At 57.8% G+C, this 26,192-nt stretch overlaps 1 long non-coding RNA gene across 4 annotated transcripts in view; it reads left to right on the forward strand.

The window, feature by feature from the left end:
* LOC147824590 (uncharacterized) overlaps positions 1-26,192 on the forward strand; it is a 67,703-nt gene extending 41,511 nt beyond the window's left edge. The window contains exons 2-5 of one of the 4 annotated variants that reach the window (XR_015442160.1): positions 12,941-14,198; positions 14,325-17,758; positions 17,844-23,271; positions 24,175-26,192. This is a non-coding gene — a long non-coding RNA (uncharacterized LOC147824590). Of the gene's footprint in view, positions 1-12,940; positions 17,759-17,843; positions 23,272-24,174 lie in introns of those variants that run through there. The other 3 variants (XR_015442162.1, XR_015442161.1, XR_015442159.1) reach the window with 3 other exon arrangements.

A 26,192-nucleotide genomic window follows, 5' to 3' on the forward strand; every position in this document is an offset into this window, starting at 1 on the left:
GAGGCAGTCCTCCTGTCTCAGCCTTCCTAGTGCTGGGATTACAGGCATGCACCACCATGCCTGGCTGAACCTTACTTCTGTTCCTTTCTCTCTTCTCCACTTGACATTTCTACTGGCCACATTTTACACCTTTTAGTCATTCTATGGCACTTGGATAGGCTGTACTTTTTTTAAAGTTCAGTGATTATTTATTGATTTACAATAACAAGGGACATGGGGAAGAGGGATGCATGATGAAATGTTATTCTCAGGTAGGTAATACCTTTCTAAACCTCTGTGGAATTCATGAATTCAGTGGTTTACCTGCACTGGCTAGTTTTTTACTAAAATACTTCGTCACCAAGACTTTTCAATCAAAGCTGTCCAAATTCTACAACCAGACAAATAACATGAATTGGACACAATGAACACTAGACTTTCTTCTAGCTCTGGCCTCTACATATTAGGCCTATGGAAGGGCAAACTAAGGGCCTTTAAAAATATCTGGCATAGGCCTGGGGATTTAGCTCAGTGGTTCCGCCGCCTGCCTCGCAAGCGCAAGGACCCGAGTTCAGTGTCCAATACCAAAAAAAAAATCTGGCATAATCCAAGCCTTCCAAGAAGTAGGACTTTTGGGGTGATGGGTAATGTCAGTTAACTTCCTCTTCCTTTACAAAGGTCAGACAGGGAAGTGTGCACGTAATGTTGCCTTCTCAGATCTCGTTCCACCACAAACCACATCACAACGCTCCCCTAATCGCTAAAAACATTAGCCAGGGGGAGCAATTTTCGTACACTTTCACCAAAGACTTAGAATCCAATTTACCGTGGGAACGAGCTGACTAGCTTTAAAGAGTAAATTTACCAGTAAAGTTTATTATGTATTGCTAATGACAATCAGGGAAGCCCACCAAGCCCCGCCGCTGCAGGGGGAGTTAAGGGGATGAGGACTAGGAAGGTGTAAACCTCACAACAATCAGAGAAAAGCAGATGGGCTGTACTTTTAGAAATCTTTTTCACTTTGTTTTTGTTTTGGGAGTCTTGGGTCGTCAATTCAGACTTTTTCTGCAGTGCTACTCAGTCCATTGATGAGCCCAATGAAGGCATCCTTCATGCCTGGCACTGTTTTCCATCTCCAGCGTTGCTTTGTGTTCTGTTAGTCAGTCCTTCTGCCGACATTTCACATCGGTTCCCACACACTGTCTCCATTTTACATCACAGTTACTTAAAATTCCCAGTCCGTAATCCCAACGTCCCTACCACCTCAGACTCTGGTTCTGGTGCTTGTTCAATCTCCTCAAGCTGTGTGTTTGCCTCTTAGTTTTTTACTGAAGGTGGACATGATGTTCTGGCTAAAAGGAATCTTGGGAATGGGACTGCAGTGATGTGGGGGCCAGGTGGGGACAGGGTTAATGTCCCCTGACCAGACGTCTGCGTGAGGGCCATGAGCCGTGCTCCGATGGCCTTGTGTGCAGCCCTGAGGGCCAGGTGGCTCCATGGACCGGCTTTGCATGCATCGTTCCTGGGGTGGGTGAGGCGCTAGGGGTCCTGAGGGTGGGAGGTCTTGGGGGAAAGCGGGTGCTCCAGCTGCGAGGAGAGGGCTCCTGTCCTCCACGCACAGAGGCAACCAAGGGTCTGATGTCCAAGGTGAGGCCGGGCTTTCCACGTAGGACTCCCCAAGTGTGCCTGCCGTGACCCCAGGTCCCCGAGTTTGTGCCCCTTGTGCTCGCCACTCCAAGCTCGGTCCCTGGGTCCCTTCCCCAGTGCTGGCTCCCAGGGGGTTCTGCTCGGGCACCTTGTGGCTTTGCATCCAATTGCCTCTTGCTCCAGTTTGGGGACCGAGATTTCCCCTGTGACCTCATTTATCGGATGTGCCTAAGAAGAGTTGTTGAGATTTTTCAGTTTTCTCAGGGGGAACCAAGCGGTGACTTCTTAGCCTCTTGTGGGGCCCTGTCCTCCCTTTTGCTCACCCCTGGCTCTGAGCCCTGAATCATCCATGCAAGATGCAGCAGGGCCACTCTGACTGCGCCCCGACTGGCTGTTTCATTCGCCAGACACTGAGAGCCACGGGGGCCGGTTCTGCACTTGCCTGTGAGGCCCAGGGGCGAGCAAAGCCACCGTGGTGACTGCCACCAGGAGCAAATGACCACGAGGGTGTCCACGGTGCGGGGACCAGCAGGTAAGGACAGGACCCAGGGCAGCCACCCGGTGCCCTCGCCCAGCTCCTGATGCCTAGGCACTGCAGTGTGGCAGCCGGAGTTAAGATGAATGGTGTCTGAGCGCTGCCCACAGCCTCGGGCCGCAAGCTCCACTGCCTGGTATGGTGTGGGCTGCAGCCTGCACTGCTGCCCTTCGACACAGGCACGCACGCAGGCCGGGTGCATCACCGCACATCCCACTGCAGGCCGCTACACCTGTCCCCCTCGGGGCGTGTGAGGTCTGATGGGTGCCAGCCCCGGTGCTCGCCTTCAGGAAGCAGGAGCTACTGAATGTGACCAGGCTCTCCTGGGCACCAGGGTGGCAGACGTGAAGTTGGAAGCTTGGGAAGCTGGGGTCCTTTGCCCCTGCTTTGGGAACCCCGAAGGAGGAGACAGAAGTTTCCAGAACCCCAGCCCAGCTTCCTGGACCCAGGTCCCAGCTCCGGTGTGGAGGACTGTGCTCCCCATGCCCCACGCAGCATCTGCTGGCTGTCATCAGCAAAGCCCTGAGGTCACAGTCCGGGACCTGGGGTGGAAGTTGCCAACCCACGCCCTGGCACTAATGGGCACTCTGGTGGCTGCAGACCCCAGCCTCCTGGGTCCCCATCGCCCTCCACACTGGAACATGAGTGCTTGATGGGCCAGAAACTGAGGCAGGGTGGTACAGGGGCACCGCGAATACGGCTGCCCCCCCGTGCTGCAGCCACAGCCTTAGGTGCCAGCGAGGAAACCAGTGAGGCTAAGAGGGACCCTTGAGGGCCACCGCAGAGTCCCGGCCCGTGGGCGAGTGTCCCCTGCTGAAGGAAAGGGGCAGCTCGAGGAGGGGAGCTGTCCTCTCAGGCACTCTGGGCTTCCGAGTCTCCTGCGCACGGGGAGAGTAGGCAGCATTATCAGCCTCCACCACCCTGGGGTATGGGGGCAGATGCGGATGGCACCCCAGCCTCCTCTGCCAGGGAGGAGGCAGCCTCGGCCCACGCGCTGCGTGCCAAGCCCCCACAGCGATGGCAGTGTGCAGCAGTGATGCCCCAGCTCCTGCCCCAGCGTCACGGCCTGTGCTCCCGGTCGGGGGATGGCAGAAGACGGATGTGAGTGAACGCGGGGCCCAGATTAGCATCTCGGCTTCTGCGCAAGATGCATGGCCCGGGGGTGCCTGTGTTGCCACCATCCTTCTTCGGCCCATTACTGGGATCCGTCATGGTGCTATCTCCCGGGCCGGAGCATCCATCCTGGCCGATGCGCTCTGGTGAGTTTCCGTGTAGTGCCATACTTCCCGTGTTCCTGCAGACCTCGGTGGTCAGCCGGCTTGTTGGATGCGATGCTGTGAACAGCACTATCGCTCCATCAACACTGCTGTACCCCAGCCTTGACCCGGCTCAGGCTCATCCGGACTGTGGGCTGGGCTGGGTCACAGAGTGGTTGCATGCTGCTGGGCTTTGAGCAAGGCTGACAGGGTCTGGGACCACAAAGCCCCCTGATCAGAGAGGGAGTGAGGCAGGGAGGGAGTGCTGCGAGCTTCGGGTGGGAGTGTACGGTGCTTTCTCCCCTTGGTTAAACAGGAGCAGCGTCCAGGCCTCAGAGCCAGGGTGTGCCAGCCAGCTCGACTGGGTCACCAGACTCTCAGGGACCTGCCCGACCCTGGCAGAGAGCTTCACCTGCAGGCGCCAGGCACTCCCTGCCTACCTCTGTGTGGCATCAGACCCTTGGCCACTGCCGCTGCAGTGGGAGGCAGAGAGATGGGGGCTCAAAGGTGCCAGGCAGGGCGGGGCAGGGCGAGGTGGAGTTGGGTGCTGGTGCACTGCGCTTCTTAGAAATGTGTGGCATTTCTGGGCACTGCCCACTGGCCCTGCAGACCTGACTGCTCCTGTGCCTGTTGCATGGCCCATGCCAGCCAGGTCCCTATCTGTCCAGCCCACGGGGGCCTGCAGCCTGGAGCATGGGTGGGTGGAGGAGTGCCGCTAAGTGTGTGCACTGCACACAGAGAGCTCAGGGACCTCCTCCTGTCCATCCTTCTGGGCCCGGAGCCGACACAAGGTCCAGGGCAAAGTGACCAGAGTGTTCTGTGGGCTCCACTGTCCAGCACTTGCTGGCTATAGGAGAGGAGAAGAGGCAGGGTGAGAAGGACAAAGACAGGGAATGGCACAAGGGAAGACATGGAGTCTGGCTCTGCCCTGCGGTTCCCCAACCGCACCCCCACAGACTCCCTGTCTAAGGAGGTCGGTTCTCAGCCAGTGTGCCCGGCGGGTTCCCTGCCACCCCACAGGACCCTGGCCTGCTAACCTCTCCAGGCCCTGTGAGCACAGAGGTGATTCTTGTGCCAAAATTATCAGACCTCCATGTCCACGGGGCCCTCGATGTGGAAGAAGGGCATGCGCTGGGTTCTGATTTGGACTTGCAGCATGGCCCGGAGAAGGAGGTCACCTGTGGGAAAGCCCTTCCCAAATCTGGAAAAACTCAGGCTCAAGGTCACTTTACTCTCAGGAGAGAGGAGCTGCCGAAGACCCCCAGGACCTTGGCTGTGGTCGAGTCTGCTCTGCTGGGGGCTCGGGACAGGCAGAACGTGCCAGAGGTCACGTGGCTTTGTGTCAGGAAGCCTGGCGGGCCTGGGGATGTTTCTGCCTCCCCTGCCCATGTGGCAGCAGGCGTACCTGCTGAAGGACCTGCTGGCCAGCCCAGAGCATTGCTGCCTTCTGAGTTGAAGCATTTCTGGGGTTCCGCTTCGCAGTGCCTGAAGGACAGCATGCTGGTGACCTGTGACGCTGAGGGCGAGTTGCACTGCCCTGCTGGGGCAGTGTGGCCACCTGCAGTGGACACTGCCCCATCAGCTGCTCCTGTGGTGTCCAGCCTGCTTCCTGGTTGCTCTGCCTCACCAAGTGTGAAAGGAGACCCTGATCCCACTGCTCATGGGCTGGGGTTATCTGCCACCTGGAGGAGGAGGCTGGGCCTGGAAAGCCGAAGCCCAACCCTGCCAGGCCCATGGACCCACACAGCCACGAGGGCTCCAGTCCCATCCTGCCCTGCTGGACCCCTGGCCGGGCTCCCTCCAGGCCCCATCCCTGAACATCTCACAAAACTGGTCTGGTTGTGGGCCAGAAGCATTCTGGGGCAGACACAAGGCTGTCCTGGTCCCCTCCCCTCTCCTGGTCATTCTGAGTCCCCCTCTCCCTGCATGTGTGTATGAACATGCACATACATGCAGACACCCATGCACACCCAGGGCCCTATGGATGTTTGGTTGCAAACGCCAGGGTTCCGTGTGCCTACAGACCCTGCTACTCCGTGTTGGTGCCCAGGGGTCTGGGTGCTGCCCTTGGGGCTGAGCTGGGCCCTGGCACAGCCCCTGTGGGTCTGCTGCAACCCCTGGCCCCCCACAGGCCTGGCTGCCATCCTCCCATCGGCCCGGCCTCTGCAAGAGGACGTCACCACACTGCACTGGACGGGCAGCCTCACTCTGTGTTCAATAAAAGCTGGAGGGAGAGATCATCAGAGTGACCATGTCGGAGTGAATGTCTTTCCGGCAGTGCGAGCCCTTTTGGAGCACCTGCAATTTGCTTTGTCTTGCTGGAAACAGTATTTCCCCAGAAGGCTGTGGCATGAGGGCCATCACAAAGCATAATTCATATTGCATAAGATCGGAGGAGTTCAGCCCAAGCAACAAATGGAGGCTTTGGTGCAGTATTTATGCTCTGAGGGAGCACGGCATCCGTAAGTCATGCGTTCAGGCACTGGCCCAGGGCTCGCCTCGCCGTGCCTGGCTCCACCGCTGATCGACCCCCCCCCCCCGGCCTCAGCTCCCTGGTCTCAGCTCCCCGGCCTCAGCTCCCTAGCCTGCAGTGCAGGCTTTGCGGGCCTCACCAGCCCTGCAGCACGCTAGGGCTCACCCAGCAAAGCAAGCCCAGGGCAAGCGGAAGCACTCGCCGAGAAATGGGCCAGAGGGCTTGTGTTCGGCCACACCGAGGAAGAGAGACCCTGACGGGAGACAGGCGGTTCACAGCCCTACCACAGAGGGTCCAAGTGCACCGTGCAGAGACAGCGACGAGGAAGGGCATCAGTGCCCTCGAGACTGCCGCTGCCCACCTCAGAGGAGGTGGCCGACCGTGTGCAGCCCTGGCTGGATGTGGCACCTGAACTCCTGGCCACCATGGAGACCAGAGCTGTGCTGGGACACAGCTGCTCCTGCCTGACCCACTCCTGGGGACCGGTCAGCGGGTGAGAAGGTCACACAGGTGGCCTGGGAGGGGCCATGATGGCCATACCCAGGGACCAATCCTATGGTGCCCGACACCCACCAGCTGTGCTACAGGCCGCAGCATGCCCACCAGCCAGAAAACCAGCTGCAAAGGAGCAGTGTCCAGCATGTTCCGTGAGAGGGAAGGTTAGGTGACCCATGCATTTCCCCTTGGCCGGCCAGTGCTGACTTTTTTTGGTAGTACCGGGAATGAGCCCAGGGCCTTTGCATTGAGCCCTTTTATATTTTGAGATGGGGCCTCACCAAGCTGCCCGGGCTGGGCTCGAAGTTGTGCTTCTCCTGGCTCAGCCTCCTAGGGTGCTGGTTTCACAGGTGTGCGCCATCACACCTGGCTCTGCTCTGTAAGATCTGCTTTAAAATACCCTGGGAAAGCACAGGGATTGGTGGGCACTTCTGGGAGTGTGGCTGCCACTGAGAGGGGTGGGGGTGCACCCACCAGGGTCCAGGTTGTATGGTTTGGAGAGAGAAAAGCTAGACCCAGGGCAGTTGTACAGTGGCCCTGGTCTACACGAAGACGGAATTCACAGTGCTTTCCAGGAGGCCGCCTGGACCCACCCACTCTGATGCTCTTCCTGTGAGGGGACTGTGTCTTCTTGTCCCCAGGGACCCTGTCACCACCTCTCCTGGCTGGACACGTTTGGGTCTGAAGGAAGTGGCCTCTGAACCTGGGCCACCAAAGGCAGTCCGTGGCCACCTGACTCCTCGGCCCGTTGTCACCTAGCCACCGAGCAACCACAAGGCCAGTGCCATGGGAAAAGACCATGGGTGGTTCTGGCCTCATCCTGGCTGAGGTCCCCGCTGCCAGCCAGGGCACCTGCTGGGACCCTGTGTGGTGACTCTGCTGCCCGTGGACAGAGCCCACACCTGGGCAAGGCTGGGCGCGATGGCTCAGGGCTGTGGGGTTCTAGGCAAGGCAGGCCTGAGCCAGGACTGTGCACACATAGGCGTGCATAGGTATGCACGCATACACACGCATAGCACGTCCGCACACACCCACAGACACACGTGCACACACAGGTGCGCATAGGCACGCACGCATACACACGCATAGCATGTCCGCACACACCCACAGACACACGTGCACACCCACACGTGCACACATGTGCACACACATATGGACACTACACACAGCGCATATGCATGTGTGTTCATACACACACACAGGCTCACGTCTGCAGGGAGCTCAGGAGGTAGAAGTCACAGGGGTGGGGGGCTGGCCTGAGACTCCACTCCTACAGAGGCCGCTTTGCAATCATTTACATTTTGTGCAAACAAAGAATAAAATTAAAGCCAAAAGAAGAGAACGCAAACTTGGAAATTGAAAACAAGGGGAAACAAAAGAACCTAATTACCCATCAAGCTGGTGACAAAACCCAGGAGAAAACATTGTTTCCAGTGACTTGACAGCAAGTGTTCTGCACATCCCTCTTGGAAATGCTGAAGGACACAGCAGGCTGGAAGCCCGAGATGCCACATGTGTGCTACAGCCAAAGCCAAGTCCCAGCCACCCGTGCCCACCGCTTCCCCTCTGGGAGTCACCGGGCCGCAGACTGAGAACACCCAGAGCTGTCCGCACTGAACACATGGCTCCTATGCCCCGAACAGTGCAGCAAGGCGAGTGTTTACATGCTCTCACTTGTGTTGGGGATGGTAACTCACCTAGAGACAATTACAGGTCAGGGAGGAGGGTGTGAGTTTGGGCTCTGCTTATTTTGTTGAGACAGGGTTTCACTATGAAGTTCAGGCTGGCCTTGAATGTGGCAATCCTCCTGCCTCAGCCTCCTGAGTGCTAGGATTACACAAGGAGCTTGGGCATCCGAAACTTTGGATCCCAGGGGACCACTGCACATCACTGAGGAGCACACGGAAGTAATGAACTGCACAGGAGAGGGCGGTGATTGGCCACTTGACTGGCTGCAGGGAGGGCCCAAGCCACAGCAGGCTCAGGATGGGCTCTCATGCCTGGGGACCCAGGCCCCACTTGGCAGAGCCTTGTCCACTAACGAGTTACTTCCATGGGGGCAGCTGGGATTCACGGTCCCCAGACGGCCAATGCGTGGGTCTCGGGCCTCACCAGAAGCTGGCCACGGCCCCGGCCTCCATGCTGCCTCTGTGGCTTCCTCATTCCAGATGTGCAGGCCTGTGCCTGGCCGGGTCTCACCCTCTGCAACACACCGAGGGACGCCTGGGTCACCCCTCGGTAGCCTGTCTCCCACCACTGCCCGTGGTCACCGTATCTGCCCACTGCCACCTGCTGGCTGCCAGGCGAGGGCTTACCCGGTCCAGGAGCCTGAGACCCTTCCCGCCCGCCAGCCACCTCCAGGCCCTGCCCCCCGAGCCCACTGTCACCAGCTATCCGGGACACCGGGCGGGGGGGGCCTTTGCCCCTCGCACTCCCCATCGGGCCCTGACCCTCTGCCTTTCCGGTGCCTCCTCCCTGCCCTGGGTCTGCCAGGTCTGTGCCCTGATCCATCCACCCATGGGGGTGCAGCGCCCCCTACCCCCCACCTCCCATGGTCCTTCCTCCCTCGAGCTTCCTTCCCGACCGGCCTTGCCTGGTTCCTAGGTCTCCACCCCTGAAAGGAGCAAAGCCCACTGCAGACTGTGGCTTTTTCTGTGTCTGTCGCTGCACCTGAGGATCATAAATACAGGTGTCGCCCTGAGCAGCTGGGGATCCTCCCCGGGGAACGAGGGCTGACAGTGGGGACACCCCACACAGGCAGGACTGAGGCCCCCAGAGTCTGAGAGGCCCGCCCTGGGGACACCCCCTGCCGAGCACCTGGGGTGCTGGGCGGTGACCGTGCGGGGCAGAGTGGAGGGTGGGGCAGGGCTCATGGGCAGCTGGCGCCCCTTGGGGAGAATCACGGGGCGGCCGGCGAGGGAGCAGCGTGGTTCTGGGCCTGCCACGGGGATGAGGCCGGGGAGAAGCAAAGCGTGAGGGCCGCTGCGCTGTCCGGATGCCTGTGTGGCCCTGAGGCGCTGGTGTCGCCGTCCAGGCTCCTGGCCCGGGTTCGGGACAGCAGCTGCGTCTCGGGCGGATTTGCTGCAACCAGGACTTCAGCAGGGAGGGCAGAGGCGGAAGGAGGTGGCACACAGGGCAGGCGATTTCTCAGTGCACGTGTGCCAGGGACTTTGCTCTCGGCCACCCTGCTCCCAGGCGGGACAGAGGACGGAAGGGTCCCCAGCCCCTAGGAGCCATCGCCCAGATCCCGAGGGCCCTGGTCAGGCATTTCGCGTCCTGGTGCTGCCAGGGGACTGGCAGTGGGCCAGGCATTGTTGAGGACTGGCTCAGGCACTTGGCCAGGGCACCCGGGGCCCAGAGCCGGGCTGGGGGTGCAGGAAGGGAAGAGGGCCTAGCGCCTGCACCTCCTGGAGGGGCCCCCGAGGCCCTGTCCCAGGGCGGCTCCGCACTAGGTCACAGGGGAGGGGATGCCTGGCCCACCACCCTTGCTCCTGGGTGGCCCAGCAGTCTGAGGGCCTCTGCAGACATGTGGACATGCATAGAGCCCAAATCTGGTCATCTGCCTAGCCCAGCAGTGACCCTGGTGTGTCCCTGAGGGGACTGGGTTTCCCTCCACCCTCCGTCTGCATGGCTGTGGCCCACACTGACACCCCACTGTGGGCTGAGTGCCGCACCCCCAAATCGAGAGCTGCACCGGAGCCCCTGCTGTGATGTGTGGGGAAGTGCTGGGGCAGAGGGCTGGGAGCCGCGGGGGACCCGAGAGCCCCACCCCGCCGAGGGAAGACACAGAACTGCCTTGTCCCCTGTTGGCCCTGTGTGCGGGGCTGCATCACCACCGCCGAGCTGAGCTGAAGCAGCACCCGGGGAACTCAGTCTCCGCTCCCAAAGTCCATCAGCACCAGGCTTTTGGCTTTGCGATGCTCCAAAGGCTGTAACCAGTTATTAGTGTTTTCACTTCCTTTGCTCTTAGCTCTGCTTTGTTGGTTTGATGTTTTAATTAGCAGAGTGGTGTATGCTCATCGTAGCAAGGCAGCATCTGATGAAGGCCTTGAAGGCCCTCCTCTTCATAGGAAGGAAAAGGAACGAGCCAGGGGCGAAGCTGCCTGAGCTGTCTGCTGCCGGGGGACAAACACACTTTGGCCTTGGGACTTTGCTCTTCCTGGCCACCGGTGAGACCCAGCGTCGTGTGCCGTCTGTGTCGCTGTGTGCATTCTCTCTGGCAAACAGCTGGTTCCTTTCCTGGGCTGTCCCCATTGGATTTTTTGGGTCTTTTTCTAACTAAGAAAGCACTTGGTTTATTAAGGAGAGGAAACTTTGTTGAATGACCTGCAAACATCTCAGTCTATCACTTTTCGTGTTTCTATAATGTCTTTGCCATACAAAAATACCAAATGATGTAGGAAAATGGATGTCATCTTCCCTCGAGGTTTGGGGTTTCCTGTTCTCATTCAGGAAAGCTCTCCAGCTTCAGTTTTTAACAACAATGTATTAAAGTTTCCTTTGGAGCTTGTCACGGGCTTGACCCGGATGCCGTCACACCTCGTGCCTTCCGTCTGTGTCTCTCCCTCAGCCTCAGCCCAGGAGGCGCCCACCTCAGCCTCCTCATTTACTGTCGCTCCAAATCAAGCTGGAGACCGAGGACATGTCAGGGTTTTTCCCAGATTCCTTCACATGCCAGGGAACAGACTTTAAAAGAAATACATCCCTAGGAACACTGGGACATGGAGCCACAAGGCCTGCCCGAGGGTTGTGACAGATTCCTGAGAGGCACAGGCGGAATCCAGCAGAGTGGACAGGGATCGAGGCTGGCACATGGGGCAGGTCGGGCACCGGGCTGGGGCAGGTTGGGTGTTCGGGCGCCCTGGCAGCATGGAACTGCCCTGCAGGTGGGGGCCGCCTATCGCATGAGCAGAGGGGTCATTCACGGGGCTCAGAGTGCAGGCAAACACGGGCAGGGAGGAAAGCCACCCTCCTCGCTGCCCTTGGGGCCCCTCTGGGAGGAGTCTGCCAACCTCACAACCTGGCCGGCTCCTCGGGTCCCAGCACTGTGGGGAAACAGATGCACGTGGATGCAGCACTCAGAGGAGCCAGTGTGGGAACCGACTTGGACCTCCTCCAGCACAGGCCACAGCGGCAAGGGCACGAAACTGGCTACAGAGAAAAAGTTCCCTGGGGCCAGGGCGATGGCTCTGGGAAGCAAGTAGTTTAGGGGACCTAGAAATTACTACGAACGGATCTGTAAAACTACAAGCAAGCGGGCTCCCAAAACGAGAACAATAACAATAAACAGAAATAAAAACCTGATTGTCTCTTCCAACAAACACTGCAAGAATAAGGCAGCTCGGGGGCAAACATAGGTCCGGGTCAAATGAGCAAACAGCAGGTTACGACCCGGGAGGCTCCCAGGACCAGAGGCCCAAACAGACAGGGATGTGTGTCCTTATGTGTGTTTTACAGCAGCGAGGACACTGGGGAAGAAAGACACACACTGTACTCCAGGCCCGGACAGGCTATGGTTTACACCTTACAAGGGGAAGCTGAACATCCAGTGGTCCCGGGTTTGTTCATTCATGGAGTAATTTAAAAATCCTTTTTTCTCCTTCCGACAATCAGGGACTGGAGTGGATCAACTTGAGAAAGGCGCGTGTGCATGTGTGTCTGCACCCACTGTCCTGTGTGCGTGTATCTGTATGACAAAGTGTGTGTGTGTGTGTGTGTGTGTGCTCACATAGCGGCCCTTTCACCCAGGTCTTGACCCTGAGTTCTCACTAAAGGCCCACAGAGAGGCTTTGGCAAACCCTAGTGCCCTGCATTCTGGAAACTGGATCACATGAGGCCAGGGCGGTGTGTATTGTAACTCTCAGGCCTGTCCAGGTGTCCAGGTGTGTCCTGCCATGTGCAGGCATGTGCGGATGTATCCAGGCATGTGCACGCGTGTCCAGCAACTTCTGTTTGCTTTCTGGGTATGGTGCAGTGGCAGAGCTTCCCAATCTGAAGAGGCCATGTCTCTACAGTGGGGTCGGCGAGTGGCCACTGCTCTGTCCACAAAACCCCTGTGTTTATGTTTCCTGCACAGCTGGCAGCTGGCACAGAGCATCTGCAGCCCGGCCCTCAGAGAGGCCCAGCTTGCTGCTCCTGCGCTGGCCACTCTGTCTGTCCCCACCCAGCAGCTGCCGGTCACCCAGGCTCGTGCTGCAGGGGGTGAGGCCTCAGGAAGGAGCCCCAGACTCCAGGGTGGATGCTGTTGCAGAGAAAGTGACTTTCTGGCATTTTCCATGAGGAGGCTAATACGGCGTAGGCCTAACTTTCCCAGCAACCAGTGGGGCCCACACTCTGGGCATTGTGTTGCAGCGCTGCCAGTCAGTTCCACGATAGTCAGTGTGTTTACTCTGACAAGCAATTAAAATTAGCATAACATTTGAACATGGACGGTGACTTGGCATGTGCTCAGTAAGTCCGCGTTCTTTGCACTCTTGAATTTCCTTATTTCCAGACATATTTTTTCTCTCCCACGCCGTGGACACAGTGCTAAGTCTTTTTCTCCTCCTTCTACAGGCTTCAGAACGGCAAAAGGAAATGGACCTGCATGGATCAAATGCTCCCTGCGTTCTGCTCCTGCCGAGAGGCCAGCAAAGCCCAAGGACCGACGGGGCCACGGTCCCCTCAGTTTGAATTACAGTGGAGCCGGTGCTGGGTGTGTGGTGGGTAAACGGTGCCACGTGCAGCCCGAACCCTCGCTGACTTGGAATCGGGCTGCACAAACTCCCTGTGCGGTGGTGGGGAAAGTGCTGGTGCTGAAGAAAAGTGAATGAAATGTGCGGAAATCGCCAGCATGGGAGGGAGAGCTCTGCGAGTGTCCCGGGTGGGGGTGCGCCCGGGCCAGGCAGACCCTGGAGTCCCGCAGGGTGGGGCTCTGCACCCAGGAAGTGTGTGGCGATCGGGAAGGCTTGTCCCTCGGCCTGCTGTCTGCCTGTCTGCAGGCAGAGCTGGAGTAACAATCCCTGTGACTTCCCACCTGGGCTCGCTTTAGGCCACACGGAGCCGAGCCGCTTTGCTGGGGCAGGGAGACTGGGCTTCCCGGGGTCCCTGCATGCTGCACCAGCCGGGGTAGGGGAATCTCACCAGCTGGGTATAGGGGTGGCTGTGGGTACCCGGCCCATGGGCAGCACATGCCCTGGGCGTGGCGGGCAGCCCCTCAAGAACCAGCAGAGGATTGGTGTGGGGCTCAGAAGGCGCCGAATTCTCCAGCAGCCCTGGGGGCCTCCTGACCCCACCCACAGACACCACCACTGAGGCTCCACGGCCTCGTCTGTGTCAACTGCCCAGCCCCGGTGGGCGGTCCCTGGGCAGCGTCCGCAACTCCAGGCATGGGAAGCCAGCCCAGCCACACGGACCATGCTGTCCCCACCTCCTGGGGCCAGGCTGCTGGCCAAGGGCGAGGCCAGGGTCATTCTCAGCCACCCTCGAGAGGACTTGAGCCTGGACACACCTGGATGCATCTCTCTCCCAGGCTGCACAGGCAGGGATAGGACAGGCCTGGCCTCCACTGGGTCCCCAGCCTCTCCTGCCCTGTGCTGGGACCAGGAATGTAGGAACCAGCCTACAAACTTGAACCTGACCAAGGGGTGACGAAGATGAAAAATAAAGAGACACAAAACAGGGTAAAACCTGGGGGAGGCCAGGGGCTCATGTCTCCCTTTGACACAGAGCCCCAAGTGACTGGCGCACCTCGGCTTAACTCACTCAGACACGGGCTGGAGCAATCAGAGTCCACAGGACCCATCTGCCTCCCTCCCCCACGGTACTTCTCCCGGTGAGCAATAGGACCTCAGGTGTTTTTGCTTCTACCTGCAGAAGTCTGCTTTCCCGCCCTCTTTCTCCCCAGTGCTCAGGAGGAGACCACTTAGGCTTCACTCTTCCCATCTGGTCTTCCATACAGAAAGGCAAGGTCGAGCCCCACCTGGACGGCAGGAAGCCACACCGGGCAGCTGAGCCTCCTGGGGGAACTCTCTTCGCTCACTCCACGGGACAGCGTCACCAATCCCCAGAGCTGCTGTCCCCAGGGTCCTTCTCAGGGAGAGGGGCTCTTGGGAAACAGAGTTGCAAGCCCCTTCCCATTCATCAGGGCCACCTGATACAAAGTATCCTTTGCTCCTCTGGTGTGATCAAAACATGCAACTCCTAGTGAGGCTGGGTAAGGACCCAGGGTTCACATTTAGCAGGTGTCCTGGGTGTCTAGATTCTACCACCACAGAGAATAAGACAGGAAAAACTTCCTCAGCCCATCGTGGTGGTGCACACCTATAATCCCCGCACTGTGGGAGGCTGAGTCAGGAGAATCACAAATCCAAGCCAAGCCTAGACAATTTAGTGACAGGTAGATTCTGTTTTAGTCACTTTCCTTGTCACTAGGACACAGTGCATGACACCATCAAATTAAAGCAGGACAGGTTTATTTTGGCTCATGTTTTGTGGAGGTCTCAGTCCACAGCTGGTGGCTCCAAGGCAGAAGTGGCACGTGGGAAGGGCCTGGGTGGAGGAGCTGCTCCCCTGCAGGAAGCAGACTGAAAGAAGCAATGGAGGTGAGCTTGCGGACCCGGGCTCGGGTGTTTCCTTCCCATTATGGGTAGAAACTCGAGTCAGGGGCAGAGGGAGCGTTGCATGACTTGGCCTCGCATCTGGTGTGTGGGCACCGCACACAGCACGGCCGAGGGGGCCACCAGCTGTCCTTCCTCTGGTGTCCTCGGACCTCCCCGTCTTCCTGTGTGGTGGCTGCGCGGCACTGGGAGAGGAGAGGCCTTTGCGTGCCGCCCTCCGGGAGCTCCGACCCTCTGCTCCTCAGAGGCCGAGTCTCTGTGGGGTCTGGGGAGCAAACCACGGCCCTTCCACCAGTGGAAGGCAGGAGGGGTGCGGACAGCTTCCCCTCCGCTGCGCTGCACAGCTCCTGGCCCCTGCAGACTTCAGACGTGACACCACTCTCACTGGGCCCCAGTTGGCTGCTCCCCACACAATTTGAATTTCTAGACTGGCCCTGCTGGAGCCAGCGCCCCAAGACGCCTGAGCGCTTCGCTGCGGGACTCCTTGACACGTGGGCCCCTCCCGCCCCGTGATGGGTGGAGAAATCAGGTGCTTTACTGCCACCCCTGCCTCCACTTGGGAAGGACAGGCTGCCACCAGGGTCTGCCAGCCCAACACGGGGATCCACGGGGCCCCAGGACTGTCAGGACTCATCGACCCAGCTGTCACCCACAGGAGCCCCCAGAGTCTGTGCTGCACTCACCGGCAAAGCACTCAGGTAACTCGGGAAGCCAGGTATCCCCAAGAGGCTGCTGCTACCCCACACGAGAGCTCACACAAGTGAGGCGGAAGGAGGGCTGAGATCTCAGTCCCACCTCTCTCTCCGTGTGACCGAGTCAGGGGGACAGCAAAGCCCCTGCAGAGAAAAGACAGTTTGAGTGGACCGGAGGCCAATTCTTAGTCACACCTGCCGAGCTGTTGATACACAAATAACTTACCACATGAGTGAGTGGAGTGGAAGCGGAGTGTGCAGCGACTCAGGGTGCCACTGCACTCCAGCAAGCAGGGGCGCGGTCCTCTGCAGTGGGCTCGAGTCCTGCACCGAGCTCTCCATGGAGACCAAAATGCTGGGGAACCGGGCCATAACAAGCATGGCTCATTTTTGAAGCAGAAAAGCAGGCATCTCCGCTGGGCTAAGATGTTACTTGGGTGAGGAGTGATGGAGAGGAAAATCCCCTTATTAGAAAATAGCAAAATCAACAGAAATGAAATCTTGTAAAATAAAGGCTGCCCTGGACTCAGGGCTCCCAAGCTGTGAACCTGCTTGGCATTGTTTGGGATTGAAAAGTTCAGTTAATTAGGGGCTGATGCAGATATGGGTGCATGCGCTGCACCCCAGAGCAGGTGGCACCCAGACCCTGCAAGGACCCATGAAGGGTTCCATGCACACGCTAAGTGCACCCTAGGGACATGGGTGGGGACACGTGCATGCGTGTCTTCGGCAGCCTCTGCGTGGTGGCCACATGGCAGAGGGAGCCTACAGATCTGCACATGCACAGGGGCTGCACCGTGTGCATGGGATGAGGGATAGCAGCTCAGGATGTGGTACGGCGACCTCCCCTTCCACACTGTGGCCTGAGGGAGAGAGAGGGGCAGAGGTCAGCATGTTTTCAGGTTCCTTTTGCACAGAGCAACCGGAACAGCACATAGCTGAGGCGAGAGGTAGATGGTGCATTGCCTGGGGAAGCGAGGGTGGCCGGACTGGGGTGTCCCCTTGGGTGGTGACAATGTCCTGAAACACAAAGGGGCTGTGGCCACACCTTGTTTGTGCAGTAAATGTCACAGAATTGCTTACTTTAAGATGGTGGATTTTGTGTCATGTGAATTTCGCTTCAGTTAAAAGAAGAAAACCCCTTCCAGGTCCTGATGCCACCCAAGGGCCCTGCCCAGTTCTGGCCTCTCCTCTGTCCCTCTCCCAGACAATGAGTTCAGCTGAGTTTTGTTTTGCAGGAAAGTACTTGGTGACCCTGTGTGCACCTCATTTTTCTGTAATGTTTAGACACTTTGATTTTCCTAGTGAGTCCAACAAGGGTTTGAAATCTGAACTTGACCACTGCAGCCTCTGCTGGCCAGGGCTGGGGCAGAGGGGGTCAGCACAGTGTGGTTCCCAGAAGTGGCAGAAGCTCTCCAAGCGAATCTTTGCACTGACTGAGGGCCCTCGGTATCAGTCAGTGCTCACGAGAGAAACAGAGCTAATATAAGATAGCTGCACATGCAGTCAAGCCTTGGACTTCAAGTAACTTGTTATGTGTGTGTTCTGTAAGACAGCAAAGATTCCTAATAAATTTCAACTGGATAAATGAATGAAGTTGTGTAACAGGAGTACAGTGGTGCATGCTGCTGGGTGTCGGGACCACAACGGAGGCAATGGCTCTCCTCTCTCACTGTGGGTTTGTGGGTCATCATCTCCCAACAGCAAGAGGTTGTGGAGGAGATCTTGTCTGCAAAGGAGGAGGAGAAAATGGCAGAGGAATTCCTTGCTTCAAATGAGATTAGGGAGAAGTGTAAAATGTGGGAAAGTGCAGAATTGTGTAGGAAAGCAGCACCCGAATAAGGCCGTAGCAGTGCGAGTGATGGATCTTTAATGACAATGCAACGTCACATTTCTGTGAAACCCACAAAAGGAGGCAAAAGCAAGTGCCATTGGACAGGCTCCTTGTTAAAGCTGCATGAAAAGAAGACGATTCCATGGAGCCGACAGACAGCAGTGAGTCCATCGGTGGTAGTGACAGTCGTCATGCACAGTGACCCTCCTCTCCCTTGATTCCCTCACTCCAGCCACGGAGGTTTCCAAAGGTGAGTGCAGGTGAATTTGTTCATTTTTCTTTGTATTTTGTGTTATATTACAGTATTGTAATCATTTTTATCTGAAAATTTTTAGGTTGTGGAATGAATCATCTGAGTTTCCATTATTTCCTATGGAGAAATTTGCTTTGATATAGAAGTGCTTTGAATTACAAGTATGTTTCTAGAATGAATTATGCTCACAAGCCAAGGTTTTACTGTAGAAGGATTTACAAGGTGGCTTACAGTGGCCGCTGCAGAGTCCCTTGTGGAAGAGCGCAGGAGGGCATCTGCCTCCTGGAGGTCCGAACCATCCAGTTAGAGCTCGAGAGCCTGGGGCTCACTAGTGTCCCGTGCAAGTCCGAACAGGAAGCTGAAGAACCTGGGCTGGAAACCAGGGACGATGTCCTAGTGCAGGTGAAGGCTGGAGCTCCTCTGACGAACAGAAGGAGCCCTCCTTCACCCTCGTTGTCCTGTCTGGGCTGCAGGCGTATGCATCGGTGCCGCCCCAACCCAGGGTGGGGCCCCTGTTCTTCACACCTGACGATGCTAAGCCAGTCAGTGGACTAATTTAGCTACCACACAGCCTAGATCCAGCCACCTTCCCTAAGCCCCACCTTTGAGCACACGAGGCTTTGAGGGACACCTAGACTCCAGCCACAGCACCCTCGTACCTAATGTCACTCACCTCTTGTGCAGAAGGACCTCCACTGTGGAGTACATCGTCACCGAGGCACCTGCACTGTGGACCTTGGCCTTGGGCAGGTGACATCCAGGCTTCCACCCCCTTGTCTGTGAAACAGGGCTTGTCAGTCCCACGCAGCAATGTCTGGCAGAGGACAGAGATCGGGGGTGGTGGTGGACACGGCGGTGTTTTTGTGACCATCCCGCCTCCCAAGGACAAGCCCATCAGACTCGACTGTGGGGCTCCAGGCTCTTCTCACGTCGTCATGGTTAAGTGTCACTTGTGGATGGGCTGTGATGGGCCCACACTCCCACTGGAGCCTCTCCCCACTGCCGCACCGAGCCAGTGGGGAGACAGAAGCAGCCCCATGAGGTGCTGTCTGCAGGCTGGGAGCCAGCCGCTCTGTCAGCAAAATGGGCCCAGCTCAGGATGGGGATGGGGACGTCCCCAGCCGGGACTCCTCCCTGGGCCACTGGGCCACTGGGCCACTGGGCTGTGCTGTGTGCACTGGCAATGCCCTCCTGCTCTGCCACGCTGTGTCCAGAGCGTGAGTCCGCATGGGTGTTCCAGAGCTGTGATGTCAGCCTCCAGGCCTCAGCATCCCCAATGAAGCCAGAGAAGCCCCCTGAGGTGCCACTAACAAAGACACTGAGCGCAGTGTAGCAAGGGGGCGGGTGTGTGCTTCAGCTGGACACCGAGCACCCATGCATCTGTGCCCTCCGCCTCCTCAAGCCATCTGCCAGGTGATGATGAACAGAAAGCTGCGTCCGTCTACACGGGTCCCGGAAGCCCAGGGCCCACACGGTGACAGACTTCAGCAGAAGAAATCCTCCTAAGTCCCCAAACAAGGTCTAGGACGGCTAAATGCGGTTATGGAGACAAGGCAGGGCATGGCAGACCAGAGGCTCGGCACTCCAAGTGGTCAAGGCCGGGAGGCATAGATGGCAGCTCACAAGACTGAGGCGAGGAGCTGAAGAGAAGGAGCAAAGTCCAGATGCAAAGCTTAAGGTGCCCGGGAGAAACCAGAGCATGGCAGAGGCTCACAGCAGGAGCAAGAAGATGCAAACAAGAGTTACTTGGAGATGAAGACCAGAGAGAAGGGAAGCAGACTGATGCACAGCACTTGTACTGAGAGTGGGACTGTTGCTGCGGCTGGGCCCGACCATGTGGCTCAGAAGCGGCTGGAAGGGCCCACGGGGAGTTTGGGAAGGTGGGGGTGCAGCCAGAGAAGCCCTGGAACTCTGCAGGGTGATTCTGGTCAGAGCTCAGAGAACAGAATGCTGATGGGTAGGAAGGACAGTGCTCCTGAGGTTTCGGATGCGAAGGAGGACTCTACTGGGAGTTGACTAGAGGCCACGTGTGTTCCATATGGGCAGAGAACTTGCCTACAATTGGCTGGGTCCTGAGACCCCCTGGAAGGCTGAGTTTACAGGTGATGGAATAGTTTATATGGTGGAGGGAATTTCAAGACAGCCCAGTATTCCGATTGTGGTGTGAATACTGCTGGCTGCTTTTAGCCAGATTAAGAGTGAACATAAGGAGCAAAAAGCAGAGCCAAAGACTTGAGAAGCTTGCACTTTGGCCAGAAAAGCAGTGCGTTCAAGTCAGGGCCAAAGAGGTTAGGGTTACTGAGGAGAAGCCAAGCACTTTGCACTGAGACACGGGGAGGCAGCTTCAAGGCATCTCGGGAATTGGTCAGGCCCCACTCTCCATGGCTCACGGGTGTGAAAATGTAAAGCTGTGTGAAAGACCTTGCTTTGAGAAGAGAGCACCAAGCATTTGCACCCAGGGGTCCTGCTCCCAGGCCCAGTCCTCTCCCTGAGGTTAGCCTTCCAGGCACTCAAAGGCTGCTGCAGCCACAGTCCAAGGGGGGCCAACTACTGCTTGAGCTGAGAGCACATTTTGGTATTATCCATGTGATACTGGCTTCGCAGGCATGCAGAATGCAAAAGTTACAAGGTCACAGAGGCTGTCATTGAGATTTCAGAGGGAGGCTTGGGAGTCCAGGCTGTGCATCACAGAGTTGGGATTCCTGCCAGGAGCTCCTAAGAGGCTGATGCATAAAGCTCTGGGAGTGAAGCCAAAGGTGCAGTGGAGACCCCTGGACGTTAGAGGTGTCAGGTTCACTTTTTTTTTTTTTTCTTTTTTCGTGGAGGCGATCGAACTCGGGACCTTGCGTTTGCGAGGCCGGCACCGGAACCACTGAGCTAAATCCCCAGGCCCCGTTAGAGGTGTCAGGAATGTGGAACATCTGCTGAGGAAAGCTGCAGGCATTCACTAATGGAGCCAGGCCAGGGGAGAGGCCCTTCGGACTGTAACCAGCAAGGCCATAGGGACAGGGCCAACCAAGCCTTTTGGAGCTTACAGCTTACTGCCATGAGCCCTGGGTGCTGGACAGGAGGCTATCAGAGTCAGTGTTTGTCCTGCTGGTTTTTGGTCTTGCTTGGGTCTGGTTCCTTTCTATTCCTGTTCTTCCCTTTGGAGCAGCAATGTTTACCCTATGCCATTGGGAACATGTAACCTGCTTTTTGAGTTTTATAGGGGCTTACAGCTGAGAGTTTGCTTTGTGTTGAATTGAGACTCTGAGGAAGGAAATAATGCATTATAGGCTGTACACAGGATAACTGTATCATCTTAGCAAAATTATGAAGTTGTTATTGTCTCTAGAGATTAAGTATGGTTTAAGGAGACGGGCTTGGGTGTCAGCTTGATGAGGGATGGACTGTGACGTAATGGTTTATCTCGATTGTCACCTTGATTGGCCTGAGAAATGCCTAGATTAGTAAAGCAACTTGTGGGTATGTCTGTGTGGGCCATGGTGGTGTGGCCTGGGGGACTATATCTGGTCCCTGACCCTTCCTCTGGGGTTATTTCCCTGTCTCTCTGCTTCTTGGCCATCAAGTGTTTCCTCCACCAGCATCCTTCCCCTATGATGTTTCTGACTTAGAACCAGCCAACCATGGACTGAATCCTCTGAAACCATGAACCAAAATAAACCTCTCCTCTAAGCAGTGGTCATTAGGTATTTTGTCTCAGGATGGAGAGGTGACTAAAATGAGCTTGGACTCCAGCCTGTAGGACGATGGGACATAGATGTCTGTCGTTTAAGCCACTCGGGCTGTAGGGCTCTGGCACAGCGCTGGAGCAAACTAATGGCAAAGAACGTGACACTGAGGGGTGTGGGTCTTCGAGGCAGATGCAGAAGTCTTCCCACTGGGCTGGGTGGCAGCAGGTCCCAGCTAAAGTCTGGGTGTCTGTCTTGTGGTCTAAATGGTGGGCAGGAGAAGATCTGCCTCCGTCCCTCTTGTCACCAGGAAGTAAGAGCCATGAGGTGTGCTGCTGATGTGGAGGTCAGGACTCTGGCTCTTGCAGCCAGTATGCAAAGCCACAGGCATCTCTTCCTTGCTGGCAGCATTGGCAAAGACAAGGGCTGCATGCCATGGGTGGGAAGACAGGGTGTGGAGGCTTTGTTTCCCCCAGCAGCCTCCCTGGCAGGAAAGCCGACTGCCCGTTGGGTGACCACAGGCTGCAGTGACCATGAGTACTGGTCACTCAAAGCAGCTGTGCGAAGACCAGTGTGTGTCTGTCCCCAGCAAGGCTTTGACCCTGAGAAGGCAGTGTGTGTGCCTGTGTGTACATGCACATCTGTGCTGTGAATGCACACGTGTGGCCCGTGGGCATCCTCCCAGAGGGAAGTGACGTTCGACCCCAGCCAGGGACCAGCTTTTCGGGGTAGGGGTGGGGGTGTCAGCTCCCTCCTGAGAGCCCAGGGTGGCTGGAATAACCGATTCCCTGCATTTATTTGTTTCTTCTGAAATAAGGCTTCTCTTTGGTTCTAATGAGTAGCTTTTCCTAAAGAGAAACAGTAATAGCAGCAGAAACGTAAGTAGACTCTGTAAACTTGTAATCACGCATGTCAAACACAGTGTGGTATTTTCCCCTGTAAAATAGAAACGGCAGGAAGTCATCTACACTGCATGCGGAAAATTGTGTTTCTCTGACAGAAGTTAATTCTAAACTAAGTATTCCCCGAAAGAAAGGCAGGGAAACATTTTTACATGTCTACCATTCGTCCTTAGAGGACTCAAAACAAATATGTTTCTCAGCGTTTGACACTGGCATCATTCGGGCGGCCTCAGGCTATGTGCTGTTTTCCAGTTGGTGGAGTCGGAGGATGAGAAAACAGCGCTGCATTAAGAGGAACACGTTGTTCAGGTTAATCAGAGCCAGGCGGAAGTAGGGCGCTGCTGCCTGCGAAGGCCTAGAGCGGCGGGGGAGGGGAAGCCGGGGGATTTACCTCCAGCTCCTGCTTCGGGGCCCCCAGAGCCGCTGGGGAGGAAGCTCCTCAGGAAGGGGGTGGTGCTCACGAGCACCCGCTTCCCAGAAAGGGGGGCTTCCTCAGAGCAGGTGCCCAGGGCCGTGAGGTGGCAGACCTTTCTGCAGGGGTGGTGGAAATGCTGGGCAGAGGGGGCCGTGGGGAGTCAGGGAGACAGCTGGGATTCTGGGGATGAAACCCAGGCCCCCACAAGTGTGAGGCAAAAGCTGTGCCCCTGAGCCACACGGCAGCTGCAGAGGGGGCTCCTGCGATGAGGCCACTCTCCACCCGGACTCTGGAGGGTCCACAGAGTGCGGCTGGCCCTCCCCTCCCCGCTGGGACAGCTCTCTGTCAGGCCAGTGCTGTAAGATCTCCTGCTCCAGGCACTTGGAGGAGGAGGTGGGATACTGCTCCCAGGGAGGGGTCTAAGCCCTGACACACCGTCTCTCTGCATAGGGCAGCACAGGCTCCCTTGGAGCTCTCGGAGATCCTCCTGCCTCAGCCTCTCGAGTGCTTGGATTACAGGTGGGCACCACCACCCTGGGCTCTTCTCGATGAATTTTAGCTTCCGAAAGTTTCTGTTCTGATCCTGAGGTCTGTGTCTTCTTTCCTTGGTCCTGCGACTGAGTATCAGAACCTTAGAAACCCAAAGTCCATGCAACAGAATCACCCCGGGTCATGGCTGGGGCAGGGGTTCTGGAGCAGGGCGCCCTTTCCTACCCGGGTCCAGCAGGGGCCGCAGGGTGGCCGGCTCCGGGTGCCACCATGGCACTGACCTCCTCTTACCACGTCCCTGCCACCCACTTCCTCCCTGCATCTCAGCCTGGTCCGGGTGGGGCACAGGCCCTGCAGGGCTGGATGCCGGCCTCAGAGCACATGGGCCTTCCTGACTCCCATAGGGAGACCACTGCTGGCCGCTGGGTCCCAAAGACAGCCCCAGGCTGAGGCTCCCACCTCCTGCCGAGGGCCTGCAAGGTCTCAGAGCGCCTTCCTGGCTCTGCCCTCTGCCCCCTTCGGACCTTCTTTCCCATCCAGGGCCCTCCCCTCCCCCAGTCACCAGAACCCCCCACCCTGTCCCCTTCCATCCCTGTCTCCACCCGAATGACGACTGGGCCCCACTAGGTGGCCCTAACCCTAACCCTAACCGGTCCGGCCACCACTGGCCTGGGGAACGGCAGGGCCACCACCCTCAGCCCAGGGGCTGCATGCTGCACCCCAGCAAAGGAGCCGTGGGCAGCCTCAGAAATGCTGTGGGGGGACCCATGCCCCCTCCTCCCGGGCCCCTGAGGACAAAGGGCAGCACTGTCTGCACAGAGAGCTGCCCCCTTCCCCCAGACACAGCAGGACCACGGACCGCCCTGCTCCCGGGGGTCGCTCTGGGGAGACCCAGCGAGTGGGGACTGGTGCTCAGCTTGTTCTCCTCTGCAGGCCCAGAGACGGGACACACACTCTGGGGGGCCCCATCCTGCCTCCTCCCTATCTTACCCCGGCACAGGGGCCAGGACCACGGATACCAGGCCTATCGTCGGGGCAGGGCCTGGAATGGTGCCCTGGTGACCCGGTGGACGGTGAGACTCAGGAGGGCCCCCATGGCAGCTGGGCCCTAGGACATAGAGTGGCCTGCAGAACTGCAGGCAGAAGCTTGGGGGTCTGGGTGCAACCCGCCCCAGCCAGGGACAAGGTGGTCCTTTCCAGCCTCCTTCTGTTCCTGCCCGAACCCAAGGCCCACACCCAGGGCCCCTAAAAGACCCCAAGGCAAGGAGACCGGCAGCACCCCAGGCCTGGGTCAGAGCAGACGTGGAGCGGGCGGCTTCTAGGACTCTGCTCGGGCCCAGCAGCATGGGGGTCACACCTGCCACCGTGCCTGCCGTGAGGAGGCCCAGCCGGCCTGACAAGAAGCCGCGCGGGAAGGACCTGGCCTGGCTGCCCCACAGCCCACGACGCAGGCCTCCCTGTCCTGTGCGACATCAGCACCTGCGCCCTCGGGACCGAGGCGGCCAGAGTGGGCACAGCACAGCCTGGGCAGGCGCCGCCCCAGGTCCTCCCCAGCTGCCCTTAGGAAAGAGGCCCGTCCCCGACAGCCCTGGGGACGCCCTCCCGAGCATGGCGGGTTCTCCCGGCAGCAGACGCCTTGGTTGCCTCGCCAGCCACATGGTGACTAAGGCCTCTGACCCAGCTCGGGTCCCTCCTGGGACCCATGGCCTGCACAGGACCCGCCTCTCTGTCCTGCTTTGGGTGCCGCCTTGGGACTGCCGGGTCCTCATTCTCCTGAGAAACTCCTACCCACCCGTCAAGGCCCAGCTGTTCAGAATGGAATGCGGCCTCTGTGCTGCATGGCCAGGCCTCTTCCGAGCTTCTGAGTCCCTAAGCGTGTGGCGTGTGCCAGTGCACATGCATGCACGCACACCACGCGTGCACACACAAACATGCACATGTGACCATCTGTTGCATGTGTGCAAGCACACGGCTCCACAATCCACTCATGGCTGCACATGAGCACACTGGACACGTGTGCACACACGAGTGCACACACACAACACACCACCCATGTGCCCATGTCTGCACATCTCAAGTGCTCACAGACACTGGCGGTTATAGACCACCTGTGCACTCATGTGCGACAGAAACACAACACACTAATGCTCTCTGCTCTGCCTTCTGCACCGCCCCAGGGGATCCCTGCAAACACCTCGGGGTGGGCCTGCTCCTGGGGTCCCTAAGGAGAGTTTTGAGGTGGTAACCTGACTTGGGCTCTGGACTTTGGAGCGGCCTCAGGGACCCTCTGCAGCCTGGATGCCCCCACCCCAAGCAGGGCGAGAGCCACATCCTGGGAATCTGGGCTTCGGAGGTGGCCTCAGGGTGGAGGCTCCCGCCTGGCACCACTCCACATTGCGGCTCACCTATAAATAACGGCGGCGACAGGTCAGCCGTCAGCACCCGCTGATGGACGGCACTGCTCCTGCCATTACAGCCTTGTGACTGTGGGAAATTAATTTAAGTGGTAGTTAATTTCTAATGAATTCCACTCAGGCGGCTAATGTGGTCCCTGGGTGTTATGGTAACCTTCACGGATCATCGCGTTATGTAAATAAATTCTACTTTAGGCTGGTTTTTTAAAAAAGAGTGAAGAGTAGGAAGTTTGCAGAATCTCTGCACATGCCCACGCTGGTCACGGCGGGGACACTTTAAGGAGGGAAACCAAACCCTCAGGCATTCTCCTGGGAGGGCGACTCCCCAGACTGGTAACCTGCCTGTTTTCAGGGCTCTGCTCACATCCCAAACCCCATGTTTGTGCGGTTCTGGCTCTATTTCAAGGAGAAAGGGGGATTTCTCCCATATGCCAGGGACGTGATGACATGCTGAGGAGCATGTCACTCTAAAGCTGGGGTGCGGGTGAGCTGGCAGGGCCTTGCCCCGGAAGCCGGAGGGGACGGGACAGGAATGAA

This window comes from Heterocephalus glaber, unplaced genomic scaffold (genome assembly GCF_053883595.1).
Source record: "Heterocephalus glaber isolate CG9 unplaced genomic scaffold, H.glaber_assembly_v1.0 deba00001537, whole genome shotgun sequence".
Taxonomy (NCBI): domain Eukaryota; kingdom Metazoa; phylum Chordata; class Mammalia; order Rodentia; family Bathyergidae; genus Heterocephalus; species Heterocephalus glaber.